This window comes from Loxodonta africana, chromosome 3 (genome assembly GCF_030014295.1).
Source record: "Loxodonta africana isolate mLoxAfr1 chromosome 3, mLoxAfr1.hap2, whole genome shotgun sequence".
Classification (NCBI taxonomy): domain Eukaryota; kingdom Metazoa; phylum Chordata; class Mammalia; order Proboscidea; family Elephantidae; genus Loxodonta; species Loxodonta africana.
In genome coordinates this window covers 179,452,947-179,471,826 of record NC_087344.1, presented here as the reverse complement: position 1 = coordinate 179,471,826, position 18,880 = coordinate 179,452,947, and positions in this window count along the sequence as shown.

Below are 18,880 nucleotides of genomic sequence, written 5' to 3'. Positions count from 1 at the left end.
TGTGTGTGTGTGTTGGGGGGAGGGGCAGGTCTTTTTTTGTCAGTAACAGTTTGTCCAGTTCCAGTAGTGACTGACTCATGCTGTTTTCCAAGTGTAAGGCCAAGACCCATTCCACTGCACTCAGCTGGCTCTCCCAAGTCATCACCGTCTGGTTCCGCCAAAGAAAGAATTGACCACCTCCATGGTTCTGTAGCTTCATCAGTTCCTCAGTATGTTCTGTTTCCTCATAAGACTGGTGAAGAAAATATTTGGCAGAATTCTTGTAAGCCACATCCTCACAGTCAAAGTAGTAAGACATGGACTGGTAGACACGGCGGTAGTAGAACTTGGCAGTTGATGGTGGCCTCAAAGTTCTAGCTGTAGCTCTGGTGGTGGCTGTGAGGCGAGGTGGGGGACTTGGGTCAGTATGGGAGCTGTGAAGGCAGAGGGCTGGCTCTGAGCAACCACAGGTGAAGGGGGGGGACCCTTTCGAGTGCCTGGTTTCATCCAAGCAGAAAACTGTGGCTAAATCTCTGTGAAGCACGTCTGGCCTAGATTTCTGTATGTAGGAGCCTTGGCGGCACAGTGGTTTAGCACTTGGCTGCTAACTGAAAGGTGGGTTGTTTGAATCTACCAGCTTGGAGGAACTCGTTTATACAATCGAGGTACAGTGGATTTGTTTTTGAGGTTTTTGGGTTTGGTTTTGGTTTTCCTTTTTGGGGGTAGAGGCCAAATATGTTTTGTGAATATCTTCTCCCTGTCTGTGGCTTGCCTACTTACTTTCTTAATGGTGTCATCTGATGAAAATATATTTTTAATGTTGATGTAATCAAGTTTATCATTTCTTTCTTTTACACTTATTTTTCTGTGTCATGTTTAATAAATCTTTACCTACTACCAGGTCAGAAGGATATCTTCACAGTGCTTTATAGCTTTAAGTTTTATGTTTTGGTGTATAAGTCATCTCAAATTAACTTTTGTGTGTAGTGTAGGTAGAAATAAAGGTTTTTATCCCCCAAATATGTATATCCAGCTAACCCAATACCACTTATTGAAACTATTTCCTTTCCCTGTTGAACTTCATTTATTGAAAAATTTATTGACCATAGACATGTGGGTCAGTTTCAGGTATTTCAAACTGTCCATTTATTTATTTGTTTTATCCTGTTACTACTGCCTTGCCTATCATAGTTGATAGTAAGCCTTAAAGTCAGGTAGTGTAAGTCCTCCAGTTATGTGCTGCTTTTTCACGCAGCTCAACAAATTTTGAAATATTTAAAACACTCATGTAACTGCCACACAGATCAATTCAGTGTGGGACACATGCCCTCACTGGTGGCCCTGTTATGGATTGAATTATGTCCCCACCAAATGTGTGTTGAAGTCCTAATACCAGTACTTGTAAATATAACCTTGTTTAGACAAAGAGGTTTTCTTTTGTGATGTTAATGAGATCATAACAGAATCAGGTAGGTCCTAAACCTAACCACTTCTATGTGGCGCCTTTTAAAAAGCAGAATAGACACGGAGACACACACACAGGGGGAAGACAGAAGGCAAGGAACACAGATTGTACATAGCAGTGATTCTCAATAGAGAGCGAATTTCCCTGCCCTCCTCCAGACATTAGACAATCTCTGGAGACTTTCTGATCGTCATATTAAGGGTGGGGGAGATTTTTCTGGCCTCCAGTTGACAGGGGCCAAGGATGTTGCTAAAAATCTTGCAATGCACAGAAAAGCCCTCCATAACATAGAATGATCTGAAGTAAAATATCTATAGTGCTGAGGTTGAAAAACCCTGTCGTAGATCATCATCCATACTAGACAGATTAGGAAACATAAATTCCTGACTAATTGGATTTTGGGTCAAAGAAAAACTCTCAGATTTCTTGGCCTTAGTATATGGAAGGATGAAGTTGCCACCAAAGTGGGGCAAACTGCAGGTGCAGCAGGTTTTACGGGAACATCGGGTCCAAGGCTTGCTTGAAAGAATTTTCCATCCAGGCTGTCTCTGTACTTGCATCTGTCTGAGTGCCTTTTTGAAATTGGACATACCAGGATCTCGGTGCTCTTACCCTTGCTGCGATCCCTCCTGCCTCCTACTGGCAAGCTCATCCACTGCCCTGGCTTCCGTGACTGTCTCTTCACATGCTGCTGTCATGCAGAGACTATCTCTAAGTCAGTTCTGAGGTGCCGCTGGGATAGGGCAACTCACGCCTTGACTTAGAAAGCGGAAGTGCAGTTCCCTGGTGTCTAATGGCTAGGATTCAGAGCACCGAACGTGAGTTCAGTTCCTAGTCAGGGAATCCTTTCTGCACTCTCTTCACCTCCACATGCAGAAAGTCTCCTTTTATCCCCAGAGGTCGGGTGTGCTCCAAGAAACAGAAGTAGCAGAGCATCCGCATGGAGCCCCAATTCTCCCTGGGGAGGGGGGCTATGAGGAATGGAGATAGGGTGGACTTGAGTAATGGTGGGCAGCTTCTCAAGACACACTGGTCTTGCCTCATGCTCGTATTGATACAGGTAGAAGTGGCATTAGACAGCTACTAAGCCTCTTACCCAGGTTCACACAGCCCTGCAGTGACTCAGGGACCTTGGTGGGGCAGTGATTAAAGCGCTGGACTGCTAACTGAAAGGCCAGCAGTTCAAAACCGTTAGTGGCTCCGCGGGATAAAGATCTGTCAGTCTGGTTCCTTACAGATCTACAGCCTCAGAAACCCAATGTGGCAGCCTGATTCCTTAGCGATTTACAGCCTCAGAAACCGCATGGAGTCACTTTCAGTCGGAATTGACTCGATGGCAGTGGATTTGGTGATTTATTTATTTTTGGCTACACCCAAGACCACACTCTTTGCCACCGGGGCTCCAGGGGCACAGATCCTAATGAGCTTGGATGGCTGAGTGGGATGCCAGGCCAAGTTATGATGTGTGTGCCTACCAGAGGCAGATTAAACAGTTAGCAAGTTATGCACGGATTTACAGTAAGCAAGGTACCCACGGGCTTAATTCTGTTTACTTACTACTCTGCAGTACACAATTTCATCTGTTTTTCACCACCTTAAAGATGTGTGTTTTGGGCACTCTGTCCCTGGTCACTATGAGGTGGAATCGAGTAACTGAAACTTTAGAAACAAGAGTAGCTTCGAAGCGAAACCGAAAGATACCTCAACAGAGCTTAAGATGTTATAGGCCATGGATTTAGTGTCCAGGCAGGGGAGAAGCTTGTGAGTAAAAAATCAGTATAGACTACCAAACTCATTCTACGAAGCCACCATATCCCTGACACCACAAGAAAAGAAAATTATAGACCTATATCCCTCATGAATGTAGATGCAAAAATCCTCAGCAAAATTCTAGCCTATAGAACTCAACAACATATCAAAAAAAATAATTCACCATGACCAAGTGGGATTCATACCAGGTATGCAGGGATGGTTCAACATTGGAAAAACAATTAATGGAATCCACCACATAAATAAAACAAAAGACAAGAATCACATGATTTTATCAATTGATGCAGAAAAGGCATTTGACAAAGTTCAACACTCATTCATGATAAAAGCTCTCAGCAAAATAGGAATAGAAGGAAAATTCCTCAACATAATAAAGGGCATTTATACAAAGCCAACAGCCAACATCACCCTAAATGGAGAGAGTCTGAAAATATTCCCATTGAGATTGGGAACCAGACAAGGATGCCCTTTATCACCACTCTTATTCAACATTGTGCTGGAAGTCCTAGCCAGAGCAATTAGGCTAGATAAAGAAATAAAGGGCATCCAGATTGGCAAGGAAGAAGTAAAAGTATCTCTATTTGCAGATGACATGATCTTATACACAGAAAACCCTAAGGAATCCTCCAGAAAACTACTGAAACTAATAGAAGAGTTCTGCAGAGTATCAGGATACAAGATAAACATACAAAAATCAGTTGGATTCCTCTACACCAAGAAAAAGAACATCGAAGAGGAAATCACCAAATCAATGCCATTTACAGTAGCCCCCAAGAAGATAAAATACTTAGGAATCAATCTTACCAGAGATGTAAAAGACTTATACAAAGAAAACTACAAAACACTTCTGCAAGAAACCAAAAGAGACTTACATAAGTGGAAGAACATACCTTGCTCGTGGATAGGAAGACTTAACATTATGAAAATGTCTATTCTACCAAAAGCGATCTATACATTTAATGCAATTCTGATCAAAATCCCAAGGACATTCTTTAATGAGATGGAGAAACAAATCTCCAATTTCATACGGAGGGAAACAGGCCCTGGACAAATAAGGCATTACTGAAGAAGAACAACTAAGTGGGAGGGCCTACTTTACCTGATTTTTAGAACCTATTACACCTCCACAGTAGTCAAAACAGCCTGGTACTGGTACAACAACAGATACATAGACCAAAGGAACAGAATTGAGAATCCAGACATAAATCCATCCACATATGAGCAGTTGATATTTGACAAAGGCCCCAAAACAGTTAAATGGGGAAAAGACAGTCTTTTTAACAAATGGTGCTGGCATAACTGGATATCCATCTGCAAAAAAATGAAACAAGACCCATACCTCACTCCATGCACAAAAACTAACTCAAAATGGATCAAAGACCTAAACATAAAATCTAAAATGATAAAAATCATGGAAGAAAAAATAGGGACAACGTTAGGAGCCCTAATAACATGGCATAAACAGTACACAAAACATTATAAAGAATGTAGAGGAGGGAGGCAGAGCCAAGATGGCGGACTAGGCAGACGCTACCTCGGATCCCTCTTACAACAAAGACACGGAAAAACAAGCGAATCGATCACATACATAAAAACCTACGAACCCTGAACAACAAACACAGATTTAGAGACGGAGAATGAACTAATACGGGGAAGCAGCGATTGTTTTCAGAGCCTGGAGCCAGTGCACCAGTCAGGTACGGCACAAGCACAGAGAGCTGCTCCACCCCCCTGAACTAACCCCGGGAGGGGGACCAGCCGGTTCCGCGGGCGGCGTGGGACGCAGCCGGTAGGAGAAGTCCCCGGGAGGCAGTGACTGGTCTTGGAACGGGGAGAGCAGCATCCCAGCCGGGGAACCGTCCCGCCGGGATTTGGACTGGACACAGGTACGGCATAAACACGGAGAGCTGCTCCACCCCCCTGAACTAACCCCGGGAAGGGGACCAGCCGGGTCGCGCGGGCGGCGGGGGACGCAGCCAGTAGGAGAAGTCCCCGGGAGGCAGCGACTGGTATTGGAGCAGGGAGAACAGCGTCCCAGCCGGGACACTCGGTCACGGCACAAGCACGGGGAGCTGCTCCACCCATCTGAACTAACCCCGGGAGGGGGCCCAACTGGTTCGCGGGGGCGGCAAGGCCATGCAGCTGGAGGGAGGAGAAGTCCCCGGGAGGCAGCAACTGATTTTGGAGTCGAGAGTGCACCGTCCCAGTAGGGGAGCCTTGACGCTGGGTGTGGGGCTGGAAGCGGAGGATCTGACCGTGACTCCAGCGGGCCAGACCCCCCGGGGGCAATCTCCACACAGCCAGCACACATAGGTGACGCGCCTGCGGGAATCTCAGATATAATAGTCATTCCAAGCAAGACAAGCAACTCGGGCTATATTCTGAGGTGCTACTCTCCTATCTCTCTGTTCCCTCCCCCACCCTCCCCAGGCGGCTTCATTAACATCCAAATAGCCTGAGCCAGAGGGAGAACTCTGATAGGGATCTGACTGCATTTTTTTTTAGCGGATTTTCTGGAAAAACTAGTTTCCCAGTGATGGCTCGGAGACAACAATCCATATCAAACCACTTAAAGAAGCAGACCATGACACCTTCTCCAGCCCCCCAAACAAAAGAATCAAAATCTTTCCCTAATGAAGATACAATCCTGGAATTATCAGATACACAGTATAAAAAACTAATTTACAGAATGCTTAAAGATATCACAAATGAAATTAGGATAACTGCAGAAAAAGCCAAGGAACACACCGATAAAACTGTTGAAGAACTCAAAAAGATTATTCAAGAACATAGTGGAAAAATTAATAAGTTGCAAGAATCCATAGAGAGACAGCATGTAGAAATCCAAAAGATTAACAATAAAATAACAGAATTAGACAACGCACTAGGAAGTCAGAGGAGCAGACTCGAGCAATTAGAATGCAGACTGGGACATCTGGAGGACCAGGGAATCAACACCAACATAGCTGAAAAAAAATCAGATAAAAGAATTAAAAAAAAATGAAGAAACCCTAAGAATCATGTGGGACTCTATCAAGAAGGATAACCTGCGGGTGATTGGAGTCCCAGAACAGGGAGAGGGGACAGAAAACACAGAGAAAATAGTTGAAGAACTCCTGACACAAAACTTCCCTGACATCATGAAAGACGAAAGGATATCTATCCAAGATGCTCATCGAACCCCATTTAAGATTGATCCAAAAAGAAAAACACCAAGACATATTATCATCAAACTCACCAAAACCAAAGATAAACAGAAAATTTTAAAAGCAGCCAGGGAGAAAAGAAAGGTTTCCTTCAAGGGAGAATCAATAAGAATAAGTTCAGACTACTCAGCAGAAACCATGCAGGCAAGAAGGGAATGGGACGACGTATACAGAACACTGAAGGAGAAAAACTGCCAGCCAAGGATCATATATCCAGCAAAACTCTCTCTGAAATATGAAGGCGAAATTAAGATATTTACAAATAAACACAAGTTTAGAAAATTTGCAAAACCAAACCAAAGCTACAAGAAATACTAAAGGATATTGTTTGGTCAGAGAACCAATAATATCAGATATCAGCACAACACAAGGTCACAAAACAGAACGTCCTGATATCAACTCAAATAGGGAAATCACAAAAACAAACAAATTAAGATTAATTAAAAAAAAATACACATAACAGGGAATCATGGAAGTCAATATTTTTCTAAGTAAAAACCTAACTTGTATTGTTCTGTATCGCCTTGTATCACTCTCCATATGGCAGTTCAATGCCTCCTGTATTTAGTCCCTCTTTTTGATCACAATAATCAAAAAGAGGGACTAAATACAGGAGGCATTGAACTGCCATATGGAGAGTGATACAAGGCGATACAGAACAATACAAGTTAGGTTTTTACTTAGAAAAATAGGGGTAAATAATAAGGTAACCACAAAAAGGTATAACAACTCTATAACTTAAGATAAAAGCCAAGAAAAACATAACGACTCAACTAACATAAAGTCAAACACTATGAAAATGAGGATCTCACAATTTACTAAGAAAAACGCCTCAGCACAAAAAAGTATGTGGAAAAATGAAATTGTCAACAACACACATAAAAAGGCATCAAAATGACAGCACTAAAAACTTATTTATCTATAGTTACGCTGAATGTAAATGGACTAAATGCACCAATAAAGAGACAGAGAGTCACAGACTGGATAAAGAAACATGATCCATCTATATGCTGCCTACAAGAGACACACCTGAGACTTAGAGACACAAACAAACTAAAATTCAAAGGATGGAAAAAAATATATCAAGCAAACAATAAGCAAAAAAGAAGAGGAGTAGCAATATTAATTTCTGACAAAATAGACTTTAGACTTAAATCCACCACAAAGGATAAAGAAGGACACTATATAATGATAAAAGGGACAATTGATCAGGAAGACATAACCATATTAAATATTTATGCACCCAATGACAGGGCTGCAAGATACATAAATCAAATTTTAACAGAATTGAAAAGTGAGATAGATACCTCCACAATTATAGTAGGAGACTTCAGCACACCACTTTCGGAGAAGGACAGGACATCCAGTAAGAAGCTCAATAGAGACACAGAAGACCTACTTACAACAATCAACCAACTTGACCTCATTGACTTATACAGAGCTCTCCACCCAACTGCTGCAAAGTATACTTTTTTTTCTAGCACACATGGAACATTCTCTAGAATAGACCACATATTAGGTCATAAAACAAACGTTTGCAGAGTCCAAAACATCGAAATATTACAAAGCATCTTCTCAGACCACAAGGCAATAAAACTAGAAATCAATAACAGAAAAACTAGGGAAAAGAAATCAAATACTTGGAAAATGAACAATACCCTCCTGAAAAAAGACTGGGTTATAGAAGACATCAAGGAGGGAATAAGGAAATTCATAGAATGCAACGAGAATGAAAATACTTCCTATCAAAACCTCTGGGACACAGCAAAAGCAGTGCTCAGAGGCCAATTTATATCGATAAATGCACACATACAAAAAGAAGAAAGAGCCAAAAGCAGAGAACTGTCCCTACAACTCGAACAAATAGAAAGTGAGCAACAAAAGAATCCATCAGGCACCAGAAGAAAACAAATAATAAAAATTAGAGCTGAACTAAATGAATTAGAGAACAGAAAAACAATTGAAAGAATTAACAAAGCCAAAAGCTGGTTCTTTGAAAAAATTAACAAAATTGATAAACCATTGGCTAGACTGACTAAAGAAATACATGAAAGGAAACAAATAACCCGAATAAGAAACGAGAAGGACCACATCATGACAGAAGCAAATGAAATTAAAAGAATCATTTTAGATTATTATGAAAAATTGTACTCTAACAAATTTGAAAACCTAGAAGAAATGGATGAATTCCTGGAAAAACACTACCTACCTAAACTAACACATTCAGAAGTAGAACAGCTAAATAGACCCATAACAAAAAAAGAGATTGAAACGGTAATCAAAAAACTCCCAACAAAAAAAAGCCCTGGCCCGGATGTCTTCACTGCAGAGTTCTACCAAACTTTCAGAGAAGAGTTAACACCACTACTTCTGAAGGTATTCCAAAGCATAGAAAATGACGGAATACTACCCAACTCATTCTATGAAGCCACCATCTCCCTGATACCAAAACCAGGTAAAGACATTACAAAAAAAGAAAATTATAGACCTATATCCCTCATGAACATAGATGCAAAAATCCTCAACAAAATTCTAGCCAATAGAATCCAACAACACATCAAAAAAATAATTCACCCTGATCAAGTGGGATTTATACCAGGTATGCAAGGCTGGTTTAATATCAGAAAAACCATTAATGTAATCCATCACATAAATAAAACAAAAGACAAAAACCACATGATCTTATCAATTGATGCAGAAAAGGCATTTGACAAAGTCCAACACCCATTTATGATAAAAACTCTTACCAAAATAGGAATTGAAGGAAAATTCCTCAACATAATAAAGGGCATCTATGCAAAGCCAACAGCCAATATCACTCTAAATGGAGAGAGCCTGAAAGCATTTCCCTTGAGAACGGGAACCAGACAAGGATGCCCTTTATCACCGCTCTTATTCAACATCGTGCTGGAAGTCCTAGCCAGGGCAATTAGGCTAGACAAAGAAATAAAATGTATCCGGATTGGCAAGGAAGAAGTAAAGTTATCACTATTTGCAGATGACATGATTATATACACAGAAAACCCTAAGGAATCCTCCAGAAAACTACTGAAACTAATAGAAGAGTTTGGCAGAGTCTCAGGTTATAAAATAAACATACAGAAATCACTTGGATTCCTCTACATCAACAAAAAGAACACCGAAGAGGAAATAACCAAATCAATACCATTCACAGTAGCCCCCAAGAAGATAAGATACTTAGGAATAAATCTTACCAAGGATGTAAAAGACCTATGCAAAGAAAACTACAAAGCTCTACTACAAGAAATTCAAAAGGACATACTTAAGTGGAAAAACATACCTTGCTCATGGATAGGAAGACTTAACATAGTAAAAATGTCTATTCTACCAAAAGCCATCTATACATTTAATGCACTTCCGATCGAAGTTCCAATGTCATATTTTAAGGGGATAGAGAAACAAATCACCAATTTCATATGGAAGGGAAAGAAGCCCCGGATAAGCAAAGCACTACTGAAAAAGAAGAAGAAAGTGGGAGGCCTCACTTTACCTGATTTCAGAACCTATTATACAGCCACAGTAGTCAAAACAGCCTGGTACTGGTACAACAACAGGCACATAGACCAATGGAACAGAATTGAGAACCCAGACATAGATCCATCCACGTATGAGCAGCTGATACTTGACAAAGGACCAGTGTCAATTAATTGGGGAAAAGACAGCCTTTTCAACAAATGGTGCTGGCATAACTGGATATCCATTTGCAAAAAAATGAAACAGGACCCATACCTCACACCATGCACAAAAACTAACTCCAAGTGGATCAAAGACCTAGACATAAAGACTAAAACGATAAAGATCATGGAAGAAAAAATTGGGACAACGCTAGGAGCCCTAATACAAGGCATAAACAGAATACAAAACATTACCAAAAATGACGAAGAGAAACCCGATAACTGGGAGCTCCTAAAAATCAAACACCTATGCTCATCTAAAGACTTCACCAAAAGAGTAAGAAGACCCCCTACAGACTGGGAAAGAATTTTCAGCTATGACATCTCAGACCAGCGCCTGATCTCTAAAATCTATATGATTCTGTCAAAACTCAACCACAAAAAGACAAACAACCCAATCAAAAAGTGGGCAAAGGATATGAACACACATTTCACTAAAGAAGATATTCAGGCAGCTAACAGATACACGAGAAAATGTTCTCGATCATTAGCCATTAGAGAAATGCAAATTAAAACTACAATGAGATTCCATCTCACACCAGCAAGGCTGGCATTAATCCAAAAAACACAACATAATAAATGTTGGAGAGGCTGCGGAGAGATTGGAACTCTTATACACTGCTGGTGGGAATGTAAAATGGTACAACCACTTTGGAAATCTATCTGGCGTTATCTTAAACAGTTAGAAATAGGACTACCATACAACCCAGAAATCCCACTCCTCGGAATATACCCTAGAGATACAAGAGCCTTCATACAAACAGATATATGCACACCCATGTTTACTGCAGCTCTGTTTACAATAGCAAAAAGCTGGAAGCAACCAAGGTGTCCATCAACGGATGAATGGGTAAATAAATTGTGGTATATTCACACAATGGAATACTACGCATCGATAAAGAACAGTGACGAATCTCTGAAACATTTCATAACATGGAGGAACCTGGAAGGCATTATGCTGAGCGAAATGAGTCAGAGGCAAAAGGACAAATATTGTATAAGACCACTATTATAAGATCTTGAGAAATAGTAAACCTGAGAAGAACACATACTTTTGTGGTTACGAGGAGGGGGGAGGGAGGGAGGGTGGGAGAGGGTTTTTTATTGATTAATCAGTAGATAAGAACTGCTTTAGGTGAAGGGAAAGACAACACTCAATACATGGAAGGTCAGCTCAATTGGACTGGACCAAAAGCAAAGAAGTTTCCGGGATAAAAGGAATGCTTCAAAGGTCAGCAGAGCAAGGGTGGGGGTCTGGGGAACATGGTTTACGGGGACTTCTAAGTCAATTGGCAATATAATTCTATTATGAAATCATTCTGCATCCCACTTTGAAATGTGGCGCCTGGGGTCTTAAATGCTAACAAGCGGCCATCTGAGATGCATCAATTGGTCTCAACCCACCTGGAGCAAAGGAAAATGAAGAACACCAAGGCCACACGACAACTAAGAGCCCAAGAGACAGAAAGGGCCACATGAACCAGAGACCTACATCATCCTGAGACCAGAAGAACTAGTTGGTGCCCGGCCACAATCGATGACTGCCCTGACAGGGAGCACAGCAGAGGACCCCTGAGGGAGCAGGAGATCAGTGGGATACAGACCCCAAATTCTCATAAAAAGACCAAACTTAATGGTCTGACTGAGACTAGAGGAATCCCGGCAGCCATGGTCCCCAGACCTTCTGTTGGCACAGGACAGGAACCATCCCCGAAGACAACTCATCAGACATGAAAGGGACTGGTCAGCGGGTGGGAGAGAGACGCTGATGAAGAGTGAGCTAATTATATCAGGTGGACACTTGAGATTGTGTTGGCAACTCTTGTCTGGAGGGGGGAGGGGAGGATAGGGAGAGAGGGAAGCTGGCAAAATTGTCACGAAAGGAGAGACTGAAAGGGCTGACTGAAGAGGGGGAGAGCAAGTGGGAGTAGGGAGTGAGATGTATGTAAACTTATATGTGACAGACTGATTGGATTTGTAAACGTTCACTTGAAGCTTAATAAAAGTTAATAAAAAAAAAAAAAGAATGTAGAGGAAAAACTAGACAACTGGGAGCATCTAAAAATCAAACACCTATGCTCATCCAAAGACTTCACCAAAAGAGTAAAAAGACTACTTACAAACTGGGAAAAAGTTTTTAGCTATGATATTTCTGATCAGCGCCTGATCTCTAAAATCTACATGATACTGCAAAAACTTAACTGCAAAAAGACAAATAACCCAATTTAAAAAATGGGCAAAAGATATGAATAGACACTTCACTAAAGAAGACATTCAGGTAGCTAACAGATATATAAGGAAATGTTCATGATCATTAGCCATTGGAGAAATGCAGATCAAAACTACAATGAGATTTCATCTCACTCCAACAAGGCTGGCATTAATCCAAAAAACATAAAATAATAAATTTTGGAGAGGCTGTGGAGAGATTGGAACACTTCTACACTGCTGGTGGGAATGTCAAATGGTACAACCACTTTGGAAATCAATTTGTCTTTTCCTTAAAAAGCTACAAATAGAGCTACCATACGATCCAGCAATCCCACTCCTTGGAATATATTCTAGAGAAATAAGAGCCTTTACACGAACAGATATATGCACACCCATGTTTATTGCTCACTGTTTACAATAGCAAAAAGATGGAAGCAACCAAGGTGTCCATCAACGGATGAATGGATAAAGAAGTTATGGTATATTCACACAATGGAATACTACGCATCAATAAAGAACAGTGAGGAATCTGTGAAACATTTCATAACATGGAGGAACCTGGAAGGCATTATGCTGAGTGACATTAGTAAGCTGCAAAGGACAAATATTGTATAAGACCACTATTATAAGAACTTGAGAAATAGTTTAAACTGAGAAGAAAAGATTCTTTCATGGTTACGAGAGGGGGGAGGGAGGGAGGGTGGGAGAGGAGCATTCACTAATTAGATAGTAGATAAGAACTATTTTAGGTGAAGGGAAAGACAGCACACAGTACAGGGGAGGTCAGCACAATTGGACTAAACCAAAAGCAAAGAAGTTTCCTGAGTAAACTGAATGCTTTGAAGGCCAGCGTAGCAGGGGCAGGGGTCTGGGGACCATGGCTTCAGGGACATCTAAGTCAATTGGCATAATAAAATTTATTAAGAAAACATTCTGCATCCCACTTTGAAGAGTGGCGTCTGGGGTCTTAAACCCTAGCAAGCAGCCATCTAAGATGCATCAATTGGTCTCAGCCCACCTGGATCAAAGGAGAATGAAGAACACCAAGGACACAAGGCGATTACCAGCCCAAGAGACAAAATGGGCCACATGAACCAGAGTCTACAACAGCCTGAGACCAGAAGAACTAGATGGTGCCCAGCTACAACCGATGACTGCCCTGACAGGGAACACAACAGAGAACCCCTGAGGGAGCAGGAGAGCAGTGGGATGCAGACCTCAAATTCTCATAAGACCAGACTTAATAGTCTGACTGAGACTAGAAGGACCCCGGTGGTCATGGCCCCCAGACCTTCTTTTGGCCCAGGACAGGAACTATTCCCGAAGCCAACTCTTCAGACATGGATTGGACTGGACAATGGGTTGAAGAGGGATGCTGGTGAGGAGTGAGCTTCTTGGATCAGGTGGACACTTGAGACTGTGTTGGCATCTCTTGCCTGGAGGGAAGATGAGAGGGTGGAGGGGGTTAGAAGCTGGCGAAATGGACATGAAAAGAGAGAGTGGAGGGAGAGAGCAGGGTGTCTCATTAGGGGGAGAGTGATTGGGAGTGTGTAGCAATGTGTATACGGGTTTTTGTGTGAGAGACTGACTTACTTGATTTGTAAACTCTTACTTAAAGTACAATAAAAATTATTAAAAAAAAAATCAGTGTAGAGCTGGCGGGAAGCTGTGAGGAGGGCCCTTGTGTCTTTTGGACCGTTAGAGGATTTTGCCCCGAGGATTCCATCACCTGTGGCCTCCAAGAACACCAGTGCTGGCTACTGAGACAATTTCAGCAGCGCCATCTGGCTCCAGAGAGCTGAAGCGCATTCGTGAGAAGGCCTGATAGAGCAAGAGTCAGAGGTTGTGACCCTGCACTGGTCTAGGTTGAACTGGGAGCCTACAAAGACAAAGGAGAAGAGAAGGGTGGGCAAGGGGGTGAGAGCCTTCCAGGATCTGTATACCACACATTGTGAACTGTGTTCATTAAAATGGTCTATTACCTAAACTTGCAGATTTGTTTGGTCCCTTATAGCTTTCTTTGGATTATTTGGGATGGGGGTATGCATACAAATGTTGATATAAAAATATCTACGTTTAGTTGGTGTAACTACAGAATATTTACTCTAGGAGTCCTAGGTGCAGATTTAGATTTGTTTTCTTTGATTCTGTCATGCAAATCATCCTAATCTGCAACTGTGCTCAGGTTGAAGGGAAACCAAGTAGTGATCCCAGGTTATCCCCTCAGGAAATGCACCTTCAAAGACAAAATCCCTTCTTCAGTGCCAACCTGTGGAGAAGGTTCAGGTGATAGAAGAGAATGAAGATAGCCTTCAGAACTATCTGGAACTAAACCTTCTGTTAAGTGGGTCTCATTTTGTACCACGCTTCCTGAAAGCCCAGTGACAAATGTGTCTTGATCTCCAATCTAATTGAGAGGAGAGAAGAGAGTAGTCTGGGTAGTAAGAAAAGTCTTCCTCTCATGTTTCTTGACTTTCAAGAAAACGAGGCTGTAACTGCCTGGTTTCGAATAGTATGTGAGGTGTGCTCACTAACAACTACACAATGGAGATCAGATACTTACCTCCTTTTAAGGACACAGCCTTAAAAATGTTAAGATCTGCCATCTCCAACTATGCTGTCAGAGTACGAAATTGAATCACGTTTTGAAATTTGTTTGCCTGCTGCAAAGTGCTCGTAAAAGACCTCAGGAGGCAGGAAGCGAACCCTGTAACTCCCATTACCAGTTGCCATCAAGTCGATTGTGACCCCATATGTGTCAGAATAGAACTGTGCTCCAGAAGGTTTTCAATGACTGATTGTTCGGAAGTAATTCACATTCTTCTGAGCCACCTCTGTGTTGACTCCAACCTCCAATATTTCGGATAATAGCCAAGCGTGTTAATATAACCGTTTCCACCTCCCACGTTTCTCTTAGAGTCTGATTAAGTTTTAGGTGCCTACCCTTAAAGCGAGGGCCTTAGGGCTCCACACATTGACTTGGGATCCTGCATCTCAAGCAGATTTTCCAGTTCCAAAACAAAGCATTCGTGGACAGGATCCTCCCAGCAGACCCTCCAGCTCCATATGCGCCATATGGTGTACGGATATTTTTGTTTTCTTAGATTGTGGGAGAGGGACCTGTGCTAGGCCCCTTCTCATCATGGGCTCCCCCCCCACCCCCCGCCGACACGCTTCCTCCAGCAACCTCATCCACTGCGCTAGATCTGGCCACCATCTCTCCACACGCAGCCACCACACAAACGCAAACCTCTAGGTCAGGTCTGAGCTGTAGCCCTGATGAACCAACTAAATATTGAGACTTGTGGACTTGGGGGGCCTCATGGGCACACCACTTCCCTGACAGGGCACTCTGGTCCATAGCAAGCTGGCTCACCTTTTAGAGAAAACAGGGAGGAAGCGGCCTTCAGGACCATCTCTGGAGAAGAGGGCAACACTGGAGGGATAGGAGGGTCAGGTGTTCCCAGAACTGCATGCAAAGGCGTCTACTGTCCCAACCAACATGGTGAGGAAAATGACATTATACAGTTCCCTGGTGGTTTAGTGGCTAGGATTCAGCCCTGTCATCCCCAGAGCCTGGGTTCAATTCCTGGTCAGGGAATCGCTTTGAAACGTCTGTCCTCACTCAGGAATATTCTTTAACCCTGGAGCCATGGTGCACCACCAAGGCTTGATGCGGAAGAGTCCCTGCACCGGAACTCAGGAGGGCCTGGCCTCAGAGTCCAAGACAATGCCCAGGCTTTAAGTGGTTGTTCAGAGGCTGGGAGCCCTAAGAGCTGCATCCTACTTTTGGTCACTGGGAGCCACCATCGCTCCTGCTCTCCTCATCGCAAAAACCTAACCTGTCACTTTAAGAATTTCCAGTGTTTCCACTTACACCCCCACCCCCAGGTTTCATGATTTACTAGAACGACTCATGGAAATCAGAAAAGCGTTATACTATTACAGTTTTATTAAAGCAAAAAGGATACAAATGAAGTAATGCATAAGGTGTAAATAATTATTTTATTTCTTTTTCATTTTTCTTATACCTTTTCTTTTCTTGCTTTTCTGCACTGGCTACCAGCTCCATCACAGTGGTGCAGAGACGTGGTCACAGTAGGCTTATTTTCTGATTCCTGATGATTCCTGATTGATAAAGGGAGAAAAGGTCAGTATTTTATCATCAAGTATAATGTTTGCTCTAGGTTTTTTTTTTTTTTTAAAGCTATCTTAACAGATTAAGACCACTCTATTTTGTGAAGAGGGTTTTTTTTTTTTTTTAAGCCACCAAGTTGTGGTCATTTGTTCAGTAGCTACTATGTTGTTAGTTTCCATTGAGTTGGTTCTGATTCAGAGTGATCCCTTGTGTGCAGAATAGAACTGCTCCACAGGGTATCAAGGCTGTGATGTTTCAAAAGCAGATGTCCAGCCCTGTCTCCCTAGGCGGTGCTGGGTGGGTTTTAAACTGCCGATCTTTCTGACAGTAGTCACGCATGGAAGTGTTTACACCATACCTAAGGGACAGAAACATTATGAATGTCAATATCTATGTATCTAAGGAAAAGAGTCTTTTAAAGCCAGGGATTTTGATAAATGGCTGATTCCAGGTAGGGCTATGGGAAGAATAATATAATCCTAGTTAATAAAGTTGTGCTATAGAGCAGAGAAATGCCTGAAGTCTAATAGGGAAATATCAATTACACACAGGTGCTGACTTGGAGAAGCGCACAGTGGCTACATTTGTTTGTCACCTACTGCCTGAGAATGGATCTCTGTGAACTATCAGCCAATAGAGTTCACCATAACAGCTTCATTATATGAAATCAGAACCAGAATTCTACACTGCTGCCAGTTTTGAGAGGAAACAATTGACCATGCACAAATGGGAGAAACAGACAAGAAAGGGAAGGGAGGGGAGGGGTAACAAAATATTTCCAGGAACCACATTTAGTGTGCAAAGGCTAAGAGCTCATATCTGCTCCTAAGATTCCATAGAAGAACCAAAGCAGTGTGATCCAATAACTCCGAGCATCCAGGTCTACACAATGTGCACTATCAGGTGCAGGATTCTCTTGGCTCCAGTGATTTGTCTCAAGTGGGATTTTTTTTTTTTTTTTTCTGAAATAAACATTGTCAAGGTATAAAAGGCTGTTTTGATTTCTTAGGCATACACCTAGTTTGTTCTCAATAGCCTTTCTGGGAGGATCTGAGGTTTAGTTCTCCTATTGTAAACAAGACATACTAAGCAAGATCTCCTCTTTGCCTTTATGTGAGAGGATCTACAGAGCTGACACATGCAGCACTTTACATTTTAAAATGAGGGTCACATCCCTGGATGGGCTCAAACCACCAACCATTCAGCTAACAGTCAAAGGCACTAATGGATTGTGCTCCAGAGACACAGAAGATTTGCCGTGCTTGTCTCAACAAAAGTGAGCACTTTCTAATTGCTGGGTGGTGCCACTGGTCTTCTGGGCAGGTGCTAAAGCTTCAAAAAATCTGATAGGTTGGGTCAATGAATCTTGTTCATCAGGTTTGAAACCAAGGATGCTAACCAAAAGGTCTGCAGTTCCAAAATCCATCAGCCACTCCTTGGAAACTCAATGGGGCAGTTCTACTCTGTCATACAGGGTTGCTATTAGTCAAGATTGACTTGACAGCAGTGGGTTTGGTTTGGTTTGAATTTAGATGTCAGCTAAATGCCTTGGCCCCATCTTGCACCTCACCTGCCACAGAAGCCAAAACTCCCTGGAAACTTCTGGGTCCTCGGAGCCCTCCCCCCATCCCCACCTGAGCTGAGTGGGGCCCAAAGAAAGCTGAATGTCCTGTGGGTCCTGTGAAGGATCTAAATGTTATTTGCTCGGCCTTCTCCCAACTAAGCTGCTAGAGCTCCTCCTGCTCAACTCAGTTGTGTTCGATGGGGTCGGCGGGGTAAAAAATTACTCTGCATAGGAGATGGGGCCAAGATGGCGGAATAGCCAGATGCTTCCGGGGATCCCTCTTACAACAAAGACATGAAAAAACAAATGAAAGGTTTATATGTATTACAAGCTAGGAGCCCTAAACATCAAAGGCGAAGTTAGAAAACAGACTGAGCGGCAGGGGGAGGGAGAGACTGTTCAGGCACCTTTCCCAGGAGCGGCTGTGGTGTGCTAGTAGTAGCATTCGGCCACAGTTTCCTCAGGGAGAAGTAGCCAGCCACACAGCCTACCCACACCTCTGAAACCAGAGAAGAACAGTGGTCTTGGCAAAAGCTAAGTACTTGCATGTATTTTACCCCACTCCCCATCCCCAAGCTGGCTTCAAAGGCTGTTGATTTCCCTCAGCCTGAGATAGGCCTTGTTGAGCACCTGGAGCCATTCTCCCGGACTTGGAGAAGGAATAAATTCACAATTGGGGGAAAAGATTATTTACCAGCTCCACTAACCTGAGGAGCTCTGGACAGAAGCAGCTTCTGTCCATACATAAACAGTCTGTGGACTTGGAATACCTTTCCCCACTGCATGGACCTGTGTGGGCCTATTTCATGAGAATAGGCCCTTGTTCGCAGACTGCAACTGTTTCAGCTGTGC